The sequence below is a fragment of the Haliaeetus leucocephalus genome, unplaced genomic scaffold (genome assembly GCF_000737465.1).
Source record: "Haliaeetus leucocephalus isolate CR32 unplaced genomic scaffold, Haliaeetus_leucocephalus-4.0 Scaffold140, whole genome shotgun sequence".
NCBI classification, from domain to species: domain Eukaryota; kingdom Metazoa; phylum Chordata; class Aves; order Accipitriformes; family Accipitridae; genus Haliaeetus; species Haliaeetus leucocephalus.
The window spans coordinates 5,305,326-5,318,466 of record NW_010972576.1 but is presented as its reverse complement, the minus strand read 5'-3'; positions in this window follow the sequence as shown (position 1 = coordinate 5,318,466).

The following is a 13,141-nucleotide window of genomic DNA, read 5'->3' as shown; positions in this document are numbered from 1 at the left end:
TTCATTAGTCTCTTTGCTGTCGATCCTGTTCTGTTTCTACTCCACACCTTCCCAGCTGCAAAGCCGAGTGTCACATCACTTGTAAAGATGATTGCTCAGATATGTTTGGACCTGCCTGGAAAATTTGAACATGTTCTTCTACTCACATTGTATTAATCCCACTATCCCCTGCAGGATGAAGACATTTCTTTTTATGCATAATACATAACTGATCATTTTTTATTAACAAAGTTTCTAGAAAATATGAAATAAAATATGAAAACAAATATTAACAAAATTAAGTGAGATTCTGCTAGATAGGTGTTCATTCAGATTTTGACATCCTACCCTTTTTTTTATATGTATCTACATTTAGTTTATAAACTTAGCCACGGATTTTATTACTCTAGCAATGGCATTTATCCAAAAGTAAAAGACCCTATTCTTTATTGCTGTTTTCTTCCTCGTGTGGTTTGCAATCTATATCACAATTAACATACTATAAAGTTATCTTTAAAACAGAAGGAAGGCTTCTTTCTTCTGCCATCTGTTATTCTGACAAGCTGATGCAGATTCGAAGCAATCGTTTTAAGAGGGCAAAGAGTTCACCCTTTTGGGCCAGGAATAAACACTCAAGAACTTCCCACTACATGGGCTGCATTTCACATAAAGCTGTCTTTTGCCATCTGCTTGCCACCACTGAATCCAGAGCTTAGTGGTCTCTCTAAAACTTGGAGGTGAGCTCCAGAAAGCTTGATAAAATATAATCCCAGGTCGGATTTAATACTCCCTTGATATAATACCTCCCTTGACTACTGTGTTGAATTTTCACATAAAATGTATGAGGTTATCTAGATTATCTACTTTTTTCACACAATAATAGATCACACCCTGCAATCAGATCCAGTGGTCAAAGTCTATGTGTGTAGAAGAACAAAAGAAAAAAAGACAGAGACGTGAGAAGCAAAATGGGACTAAATCCTGTTATCTGATGTGTTTGTCTGAACTGCAGACGATACTGAAGTATGCAATGACCAAATGTGGTTGCAGGAGCTCTAAATCCACCGATAATCTTCATCCGGATGCAGCCTCTTAACTCAGGGACATGAGTGCAGCATTAGAGAAGTTATCTCGTATCTACAGGATACAATATCCTAGCCTTTCCTACACTTCCAAAATCTCTCTCCCTCTAAACTTTGAAAAGCAAGAGTTGGCTGAGAGCAAGCGTAACAAAACCATTACAACCGTATCTGAAGGCCTACGAAGTCATCAAGTATAGGATTCCTCTGAATTAGCTCTTCCCAGATTTCCCTTCAGGGATGTCAGTTAGCCGATGTTAATGTTGGCTAACACTGTGCACAGCACCACTGGTGCCAGCAAGCCAAAATACAGTAGTTGGAAGTTAAAAGTCTGTTTGAACAGAGTGCAAACTGCAAACAAGATGTAAACAGTGAGAATGATTGCAATGGCATGCCACAGGATAGGATGCATTTTCTATCACTTGCAGTCTTTAAATCAAGGTTAGACAGCTAACAGACACGTTCTATTTCAGCCACAAATGACAGGGCTTTAGGCAGGAATTACTGAGTAAAATGAAGTCAGGCTACATGATTAGACTGTTCCTTTCTGGCTTTCACATCTATGAAAATCCAGTTTCCCAGGGCAGCTGCCCTCATCGCAGAAGAGCAGCCCACACAGCGTGCTTGAGATCTGGAAACCTGCTGCTATCACTTCATCAGTTGAAGTCCCTGCTGAGGACTCAAGCTTGTGGCACTGAGAGGAGAGAGGGTCGACACATAAAGCTGTATCTTAATATGCTAAACCACTATGCCAGCTGATTCCCTTGCTGATTTGAGCTAAGTAATTATTTAAAATAGCTGTAAATCAGAAAAGGGCTTTGCTTTTAAAAGTAAAATATACTGTAATCCACGTGTGAATTAAGGCCCCTGGCTATTTTCTCTCTCGCATACAAACACTAAAAGCAACTAATTCACCAGCAATTTTTGAGCCTTTGCACTCCTTTTCCAGATGATAATTTCATAAGGAGTTTGGATGCCTGAGTCTTGGCTTCTGTGCTCCGACACTACCCCAATTACAATCCTAAAAGGTTCGCCTGTTTTCTTAAAGAGCCAATTAACACAAGGCTATAAATAGATAAGAACAAAGCAATCCTCCTTCTCCCAGCGTGCAAGTGCCCTGACCTGCTGATTTTCATGGCACACGGTATTAGGCAGTACTAAGTGTTTCTTTGGGGAGGTGACAGCTGAAGGTGCAGCTGGACAGGGGTGAAACCCCCCAGAACCCACAGGGGAGCGGATGTTTGCATTATGTCCTGTAGCAGGTTTGGGTTTGTTGGCAGCTGGCAGTAAACTGCTGCTGGCTAATTCTGCTCTTTCATTTCAGTAAGTGGTAAGTGGAGCACCTAACAGCTTTTGGATAGGCACCCATTTTTACTATGTGTGAAAACACATTTGTGCAAATCCTAATTAATGGATTGTATTTGCTTGAAAGTAAGCCAAACCGAGTGCTGGAGACAGAAGTTGATTGCCTATTTTAATTTAGGACATACAAACCGCATCTAAAAGCAGTTCTGCCGGCTTGCTCCAGCCACTCCACGTCTGTAGGGGGAAATCTCATTTTTATGGTGCTCTCACTGAATCATCCAAGGTCCTCATCCTTTTTTACAGAGTTTATCTTTACAGAATCTTTATGGGGCTGAGAAGATTCATAATCACCATTCCACAGAGAACTGCACACAGATATTAAATTACATGTCCATAGGGCAGGTTTGCATCCTGCAATGGATGGAGAGCCCTTAGGTGATGCTGACCCTGCTCTTCAGCTGGAGATGTCATAGCACCACCCTCAGAGTCCCCAGCCTGAAATAACAGACCCAAGGGGTGTGTCATATGCCAGAAAAGGCCTAGCCATCTCACCATCACAGTTTCTAGGGCCAAACGAGTGTCTTTGCGCAGTCAACGCATTGGGGTGAAGAGCTCCATGCTGAGCACTAGCTCGGTGTGCCTACAGTCACACAGGGAGTCAGCAACACAACCTGTATCTTCTGCGTCCCAAGGCAGGGCCTTCGGGCTTGTTTTTCCCCGCTTGCTTTTCCCAGCCTGTTCTAGCCATATATGACCGCTTACCTTTTTTTCCTGGTGTGCTCAAGAATAAAATAATGCAGGCTTTTACCAATTTCAGCTATGTATCTTCTGCTTTCATAGCTGGAACACAGATTGGAAGCAGATTGTTCCCTAACATAGAATTGCCAATGAAGTATCTTTTTCAATGTCTTTTTGTCACTCCTAGTCCTAAATATTCACCTCTTTGACTATGTTACTTTTAACTGTGTATGGGTTGTAAGGCTTTCATGTATTATTCAGCAGTAAATATAGAAATCAGTGTTCGTACTTCAGAATGAACTCAGCCAAAAAGGATAGGAAGGAGAAGCTTCTCAAGCCTTTCAGTAAGGCTTAAGATAAACTTCTGTAATATATTTAGAGGAAAAAGGAAGACTGCTAGGCATCTGTAAAAGGAAAGCAGTACTTCTAAACCCATATACATACATGCCCTAAAATGTGGCCACAGGAACAAGAAAATATCATACGATGACTAAATTCATACAGCTAATTTTAGGCAAGAACTCTCTGTAGGCCTAGTTCGCTATTTCAGCTGCACTTGTCATGTGTTCGTGCCTGACTTGACCACATCGCTCCTGAATTCCTGCATCAAAAGCTTTACGGCTGCTTCTTTCAAAATAACACGAAATGCATCCCTTTGCTGAACTGTGCTGAACAATGCTATTGGGCAAATGAAACCGGATTCCTAAACCCGCTCATCACAGTAGGCGTTTCAGGGCCAGCACAGCTGGGGATGGCACCTCCCAAAGCCAGGATCCCCTGGCCTCAGTCATATGCTAAAAGTGGGTGCCAGCACTTTGGGGATTAGAAGAGTGCATCTATTTTTAAATTCATTTTTCCTAACAAGAGTTACTAGCCTTTTTTAGTACACCAAAGAAAATAATTACTACCACACTTTTCAGACTTTGCCAATAAGAAAGATACAAGACTCTTAAAAGGAATTGTAAAGTGTTTAGGTGCAGAAATGGATGAGCAATGGACTGCACTTTGCTGGAAGCAGACCGCGGGTGCAGGGAGGTGTAACTGCCTGGAAGGGGAGGAACACTTTTATACCAGCAACCCTGGTGTTGCTCACATCTAGCAGAAAAAAAACAGTACTGAGAAATATCCTAGTGAATTCAAATGCCATCTGTTCCTGTGCAGCAGAGTACTTAATTGACTGAAAATTCAGAATACAGAGAAATGGGGTGCTCTGCTGACTTTGGGCTGTGCTCAGGGCATCCTTCTCCCTTCACACGAACCAGAGAAAGACCATTTTCAGGTCTTGGCAGCTGGCCTCAGGGCTGGTCCCCAGGAGTGGACCTTCCTCAGGGATGCCACAGCCACGCTGGGGCCCCCACTCTCCATGGGAAGAGCTGCTGCCAGGACGACACATGTGGGCTCCCCCCTGCTGCACAGGGGCACGGACACCAGGCTCCACACTGTGTCCACCTTGCACGGGACCTCACTCTGCCTTTCGGCTTCCCAGCCCTGGCCACCACATCCCTACATCTGCCCACCGCATCTCGAATGAAAATGGGCAAGACTCTCAGACCACCACACAAACCCAAATAGTTATGCAGGGCAAAATGACATTGTCCCCTCAGTAAAATCTGGATGTTTTCTCTCTGCTCCATCTTCAGTTTATTGGTGCGTGGTGGGGAGGGAAGGGGAGAGGAGGGGAGGAGACCATCGGGCAGCGGGGGTTGCTGGGGCTGTAGGTGTTTTTCTGGGTCTGGGAGCAGTTCTCAACTTCCTTGCTGATGCTAAAGAAAACAACACGCAGGAAAGTGCTCCTGCGAGGCTCAATATAGGGTCTCTCTCAGGCTCAAATCTCAGTTTACACCCATAGAAAAAAACATATTGCCAGCATGAGCTCATGACACAGTGATCTCTCTCTGAACGCTCATTTTGGCTTACGCGCTTGGAACAGCCTGCTGTTTTCTCTGTAGCTCAGCCGTGCGATATTTCACCTCGCTCTTCATCAAGAACCAGGAGGGGTCTATATTGCAATGGAATGAAAAAATAACAGCAGTTTTAATTTAACGTGCATTTCTTTTATGAGAGGGCCTTTTGAAATGACAGACACAATTTTTATTTTCATACACAAAGACATTCTCTGTAAGGGGAAGAGTTCAGGTCTGCATTTTCTCTTTCTGTTTTTTCTCTCTGTCATGAAAGAGCTGCTTTCAGTTGTTGACACAGGCTGTCAGGATTTCATTGCACTAAACAGATTGTTGGCAGCCGGTGGGAAGGTAAAATGAATTAATCTACACTGAAATAACAGTTTGTACTTTGAAAAGTGGCATTCGTTTGTGAGTCCTAAAGCTCTCTACAGATGTGAATGAATGAAGCTTTATAGCAATCCTGTTGGAGGGGTAAGCAGAGCATGCACATTTCATTCCCAAGCACCGAAAGCACCTGACTTGTCCAAGGTCAGACTGAATGCACCTGATCCAAAATCTACTGAAATCAATAAAAGATTTCCTGTGACTTCAAGGCGTTCTGGGCCGAGACCTAAACTAGTGACAGAAATAGAAAATAATTCATGACCCTCAAATCTCTCTTCTAATTGCTATTTTAGGCTACTTTCCTTCCTTCTGTTTTAGAGCAGACTTAAATTAGAACACCAGCCAAACCATGATAATTTATTATAAGACAATATGATATAAGAGAACTTGTGTTAAAACTTTCCAGAAAAAATTCATATTGCAAGGACAAATAATAGTACTTTGTGGCCAAGATAATCTTTAAAGGAAATCAGAATGAGTTGAAATATCCCCATGGGCTTCTTTGCTTGAGCACTAAAGCACTTATCTGGATGCTTTATTTACTGCAACAATTTCATGTCGTTATTGCCTAGATTAATTGCCTGACAGACCTATAGCAGAAGTACCAACTAGAAGTCAGGACTCAATAGTGTACCGGGGAAATGAAAAATCCGGACCACTCAGAATTGCACACTGTTAGGCTGCTAAACAGATGCAAGTCTTTTGCAATAAGCAATTAAATCTTCTTACTAGTTTAAAATACACCTTTTTGATTGCATAAATAACGGGCATATAGTCATAACTGTAGGATCCATTTGGAAATATAGACAGCTTTCAATTACGTGGAAGTAAATTATCGTGGCTGGGAATTAGTCATACCACAGGTATGGAAGACACCCAAGTCGCTCTGAAAAAACAAGCTTATTTATTTGCACACAATACCACCCGAACAGCTCTGCCGCTTCCACACCTGAGCTGGGCAATGCAGGTTTGTCAGCAAAGGCTTGGGACTTCTGCACTCTGCAGTCAACAGCATCACCAACATTTTTCTTGTACTAGTTGTTCGTAATATTGTCTCAGACTCTGATTTACATAGGGTTTATATTAGCTATGGTTTTATTTTCTCTGGGTGGCCACTTCTTACTCCACTTCACTGAATATTTAAACTAATTGCAGTTATAATAATGGAGGATTCCCCCAATTGCCTGCTAACAACAGTCTTGCAACAGGAAATAGTGTGATATTAACTTCATCCTCTTTCTCTCCTTCCCTAAGCTCCAAACCACTTATTCACCCCACTCGAGACATTCTGACCAAGAAGAGAAAGCAAGTTTCCAAGTCAAAGAGCTTGAACAGAAAATGGCTCTCCAGCTACCTCTCTTCTCTTTCACATTAGCAGCCTTCCAGGCTGAGGGCCAGCACTAACTGGTGGCTGGGCCAGGAAAGGACAAGCTCCCTTGGATTGCTGGAGCTTCCCACGCCAAAACTAACATGTTCAAATCAAGGCAAGAGGTAGCCAAAGCGGACTGTGTAGCACAATCACTACGCGCTCACAGGGGGAGAAAAACAGCTCATAATCTCTGCGGATATTGGTTTCTGATCAGATGGAAGATGCATCTTCGTAAGGAACATGTTGAGTGAACCTGCTGTTGGGAGGCAAAGGCATGGATGAAATGACAAGGTCTGTCTCCAGAAGGATTCATCAGAATCCCTTTCGGCCAGGCAACAAACAGAAACAAACTAACAAACAAACAAAAAAAAGGTTGTCCTGGCTACTAATGCTGTCCTGAGCATTTAGAAATGCAGCCAGACTGGAGACTGGAAACCCAACCAGGCCTTTGCTTTGGATCGTAGACTTGGAACAACCTAAGACAGACATGCTCAAAGGGCAAGATACTTTCTTTGCTTTCTCCTCTGGTTACAACCCTCATCCAGACAACATCACCTCAGCCCCTTTCAGATCCGGTTTCAGCCATTTTCTTCCCATCTGTGCTCCTTTCTCAGCTAAACTCTGTGTAATGCTGCTGTTGATGGATTATACAAGAGAGAGATACAAGATAAAGTATGTATCATTAATGTAGTAAAGACTCTCCCATCCGTGTTTCTTTCCAAGGACCCCAATATAGTAAGCAACAAATGAGGATTGCTTCCCCCAAGGTAGAGAAGAACAATCCTCATATATTCTCTACAGGGATTGTTTTAGTTCATTTATTAATTATCATAACATATAAAAAGATACGTAAAAAGTATTGGGTGAAATGCTGGCCTGACTGAAGTCAATGGCAAATCTCCCATTTACTCTAACGGGACAGGATTTCATCCACTAAGTTCCAAAATAAACCTTTTTTGCCTACATTTCCTTGGATATGCATAGCACATATTAGGCAGATGCTCTGTATTTGCTCAACAGCTAAAGAAAGTTATTCCTTTCCCCCAAAATGCTGTCTTCTCTCCCCACTAGAAAATAGACTTGGAATAGTTTCTTCAGAAAATAATACCAAATTATCAGGGTTTGTACTGTCTAATCTGGGTTTGGCATAACTAAGTGAACTTGCTGGCTGCTAGCCCTGCCGTTAACAGTGTGTAACAGCACAGTTTGGGACCTGTCCTTTGGTTTTCCACTTGTACGTGCCTCCGTGTCCAATTTCAAACACAGTCAATCGTGAAACAAGGAATAAACTGTAAAGGGGAAAGGTTAAGGACAGGGAAACATACTGAAACTCCTCTCAACAAGTACAAGGGCAATTACCTAAGCACCAGGGAGAGTAAGTTGGGGCAGGGAAAAACATTCAGGGAGGATGCCTTGCCATTGATGACAGCAGCGGTGCATGACTTACCTCTCCCTGCTCTCTGCTGCTCCTCTGCACAGGTCGCTGCCCCGCAGCTGCAGGATGAGACCCGCGCCAGCATTTCACCTGCTCCAGTTCACGTTCCCCTGAGTTAACCTTAACAGCCCCAATTCATACTAGTAAACCAGGCAGTGAATTGTAACGGGCTGGGACATAGGCAGGCTCCTGCCAACAGCTGCCTCTGCCCAGGGCACCGTGGCCAGGCAGGTATGGGGCGATGACCTAGGGACCGCAGCCCCTTCTCCCGTGCACCCAAGTCACAGGCAGGGATGTGGGATATCCAAGGACGTCAAACTGTTGCAGATAACAGGTAAGCAATTCCCCAGGAGGGGGAGGTCTTTGAGAAAATAAGTGTCTTTTGGAGAAGGAGAAAGAGTTTTAAGATTCTCTCATGGGAGACTTTGATTTCCTACTAAATTACTCCTCTGTGAACTCATGCCTGGCTTTCCCCCTGCACATCAACTCGGGTATTAAAAAGCCTCACCAGAGCGCTGGGAGATGCAATTCCCTCTTCAAAACTTAGATCTAAAGCAGCTGTTCGACGCAGGGAGGTTTTGTATGCCTAAGCTCAGAAGCCACTTCACATTATTTGACCTCTCTGTTAGAAAGACAAAAGGCTTGGGCTAATATTTCAGCCTGGGGATTTTTCCCTCTTTGAAGAAATGCAAAGAAAAGGCGAGGGCACAAAAATGAGAAAATGGTTCAAACTGGAATTTTAGACAGGTGTTTAGACAGAGCAAATACTCATCCCTCAGTTCACCGCTTTCTGAGCTGGGGAAGGACATGAAAGAAAGCAGCAGTACATTAATGCTGTTAGAACATTTTAAAAGGAATGAAAACATCCCATCCCAGCACGCCTAGCTTACCCTCTCTGTCTGCCTCACCTCAATTAATATTAACTGATTGTAACTGAATATACTTTGAAAAATGAAACCGCTCAGTATGGTAGAAATCAACTCCCCTGTTATTACTAGTACAGCTTCAAGGCACAAATATGACTGCAGAATTTGCTGCAAAGGGCTTATGACCAAAAGTACTGGCAGAGAAAAGTCATTTTAGAAAATGCAGCCATGAGGACATTGTAACTTTTTTATTTCCCCGCAGGTGTATGTGGGGTGGATTTATTGACCTTTGGGCTATGAGGCAAGACTTATCTGTTGGCTTAAACCTTGGCAAAGGGGAAAAGAAGAAAAATGAAGGGCTTGATAGAGGAAGCTTTATAGTATGAAATTTGGAAGGCTTGATCCTATGGTCCTACTTCTGTGGTGGGTTTATAGGACACAAAGAACACATTAAAAATCTCACTTCAGTGTTATTTCTCAATACTCATTCTCTTGTGCATTCCAATTCAATTTTTTTTTTTTTTTTTTTTTTTTTTTTTTTTTTCCTTCTTTAAAAGGAAAAACCCCAGAACAGATGTGGAAAATGTAGAGATAGATGGGAAGTGAGTCAGGCAACCAGCAGAGACAGATATTTAAAAGATGATAATGCTGCTTCATAACCACTCCTTGTTCTTTTTACCTATCCTCCTTTTGTCCCTGGTACCTCCAGTGTCCCCAGCACACAGGTCAGCTGGGCTCTGCCTGAGAGAGTACATGGCAGACTTGGGCTTACAGTGGGAGAAAACAGCAAACATTTTTCACAGTTTGTGTGCAGCACAACATACATGGAAACACATTTAACTTGGTGTGCAGGTGAGCAAGACTGGCTCAAAGAAAAGGAATGAAACAAACAGAAAAAGGAAGGAAAATGGGTGAAAAGAGGAGCATGAGGCAAAGAGAGCAAATCATCTTCCAACAATTTATCAGACCCTTGAAGGAGTGTGCTATTTTTTCATTTAAGATGCAATATTTAAGAATAATAATAAAGAAACTCATCATATTAACTGAGGCAACTAATGGAAAACAAATGCATGGCTCCAGTGAGCCAGATATGGAGAAAATGCCAATGAAGAGATTTTGGCAAGGCAAAGATGACTTCAGAACAGAGCATATACAAGCAACACTTCCTCTCCTCCTCCCATCACGGGATGCAGCAGCAAGGATTGCCACACACACGCAGTGCAACTCACAGCATTGCTGTCTTGATGCTTCATTTAAAATGAGAATAAAAGAATGTGAAATATGAGCTGCAAACTTTGCTTCCCAACGTTTATTTCCTCAGGAATGTGCATACACTTTATTTTTCTAGCTTAATGTCCATCATGCAAAGTCAATGGTTAAGTTGTGGAGCACACTAGGTTTGGCATAAAGATCTCACATTTTTAATGACAAGGGAGATTGGGCTGGGCTTTTTGAGTGGAAGCTGTTCTATTACAGACATCAGCCTTGGCCAATTGTGTCTCGGGGTTTCACTGGAGCCAGAAGTTGGAGGCTCCTGGATTTCAGTCCTGGAGTCCAGAAGAGATGCTGCTCCAGAAGAAGTGGTGCAGGTCTGACATGGTGCCCATCAGCAGCCTTTGGGAATCTGGTGGCCACAGACTGTCACTCCCAGGTGCCCGGTGGAGCTCTGCGAGGAGCTGCCTCTGTCTGGCAGCAGAGGCCAAAGCGGTGGCCTGGCTGGATCTAGCACGTTTCATTTGGCCTACGGCCCCTTTCCTAGACGGGACAGGGAATGGGGTTCAGGCACCAAACAGCCCAAACAGCTGGGCATGTTTCCAAACAGTTGACACTGCACTGCCAAAGCTGCTGTCACTGCCACTCATCCCTAGGAAAGGAAGGCAAGAGGTGCGACATGTATGGAGCAGCCCAGGTGGAATCTACCTCTGTACCTGTGAGGAAACCTCCAAACTGGAACATGGGCCCCAGGGCTGACAGGGTTAGACCATCCTGACCCCTGTGGGAAACTTTTTTTTTTTAACAGTAGCATCTTGGCCAGCAGCCTAGATGCAAAACCATTCCAGCAACCACCAGGGATTATGCAATTTGTAAGGAACAAGATTTACAAGTAAACTATAGTTATATAGTCCTAGCTATAGGAGCATGATCCCATGGTGCTATGCTTAGTTACCACGCAGGCTATATGTTTGCTAGGGACAATGATTGCTGTAGGGAGGCAGTGAGCAAAGCCAGCTACATTTTATATTCATCTGTAGAGTTTCTCTTCCCTAAACTGCGTTGGCCTCAAACAAAATTTAGAAATCCGAGTGAATCAGTGATGCTGCCCAGTCCCATTTCAAAGGCAAAACCCCCCCCCAGACAACATACGAAACTCTTCAGAGAAAAGCATGTGAAAATGTAACTCCACAGTCAGTGCTCATTGTGGCAAAAGATAGATCACAAACATTTTTATCATTGTGATGCTTTCAGACAAGAGAAACAACAAAGTTGTCAGCAAAGCACTTTTACAGTTCATGTTTCTACAGACTCCACAGTGAATTTTGGAAGATATGACCCTATAAACACAGCTCCAGTGTTTCCAGCAGGTGATCCCTTTCTCACCTCTAAGCACCAAAGGAAAAAAGAAAACAATTCCTTCTTTCCCTGTGATATACTCACCTCCTCAATGGTCTCTGGTGCACAGGAGGAAAAGAACAGACTATTCTTTTATTCCACTCATGAACAAACAGGAGGCACTCAGGCTTTGGGTACGACTGGAGGAAGGGGCAGAGCTCTGGGTTGGGAGGAGAGGGTGGTGGCTGGGTTTCTGCCCACCACCTCCCTCCCCTCTGGAAGGGGCAGGCTGAGGATGAGGAAGGACGTGGTGTGCCCAGGAAGGAGGAAAGCAGAATTTCGCTCTGTTGCGCCAGTGTCCTGATCAGCCTCGGCACAGGGGGAAATTACAGCAGCCTAAGGAAACCTGAAAGCACTGAAAATTAGTTTTAAAAGCTGAGACATCAAATGCACTTCTGCAAGAGGCTTAGCTGACTATCTACTTTATATTCACTTATCAACAAAATTAAAGCTAATACTTTTTAATCTTTCCCAGGTAAAGTTTCAGGGAACATTACTTTTACCCTCTATTGCTTAATACTAATTTTTTTCCCCTTCTGTTGAGGGAGAGAAGTGACTTTACATGAACTGCATGTGAGAATGCTCTGGAAAACTTTTCAACAAAAACCATGGGAGAGAGAAGATGAAAGAGGATGAGGTTTCCTGTTCTTGGCAAAGCATATTCTCCACACGGGAACATTTCTAAATTCCACCACATGTTACTTCGGCCCTGTCTACACCAGAGAAATGCACCACGTTAAAAAAATGTGTGAACTGACATGTCTTAAAACTAGGACAGTGTGAAACACAGTATTGCCCTGAGGTATGAATGACAACAGCTGTGTTGTTTTAAAATGTGCTGGCTCCTGGTGGTTAATTTTAAGGTGTGTCCCACAGATAATCACCAGTTTAGTTTTTCACATCCAACATGCCTCTCTCCATACAGATATCAGTTATCAGAGTTGTTTCAAATGAACTGCCTCAGTACAAACAGGGTGTAAGGCATACATTTAGAGAACAACATGTGGACATTTATGCTCTGGCCATTCATTTTCTAAACACCCACCCATCCCACCACCCCTTCTGTTTTCTCTTTGAACAGACATTCAGGCTTTTTTTTTTTTTTAAGATGTGGATGGAGATGCAATATTCTGAGGAGCAGAAAGTTCTCCCGTTTCCTAATTGTGACCATTATTGACAATGGCTTCTTGTCTGTGACTTCTTTTTTATAGTAAGAAATACCATGTTACTGGGAGCCTTACAAGTCCTGGGAGATTCCCAAGTCCACAATTTTAAGACAATTCAGAAGTTCTGTCCATAGTTCAAAGACCTCTATTACCTGCAGTACCAGATCTTTTTACTACACTGTTCATAGCAACTATTTATGGGGTTTAAGAAACGAAGAAGAGTAAAGAGCACTTTGTGAAACACTGAAAAGCTAGACACTTTCCTATCACAACAACGACAGCCTTTCACTAGCAGAGATTTTGGCA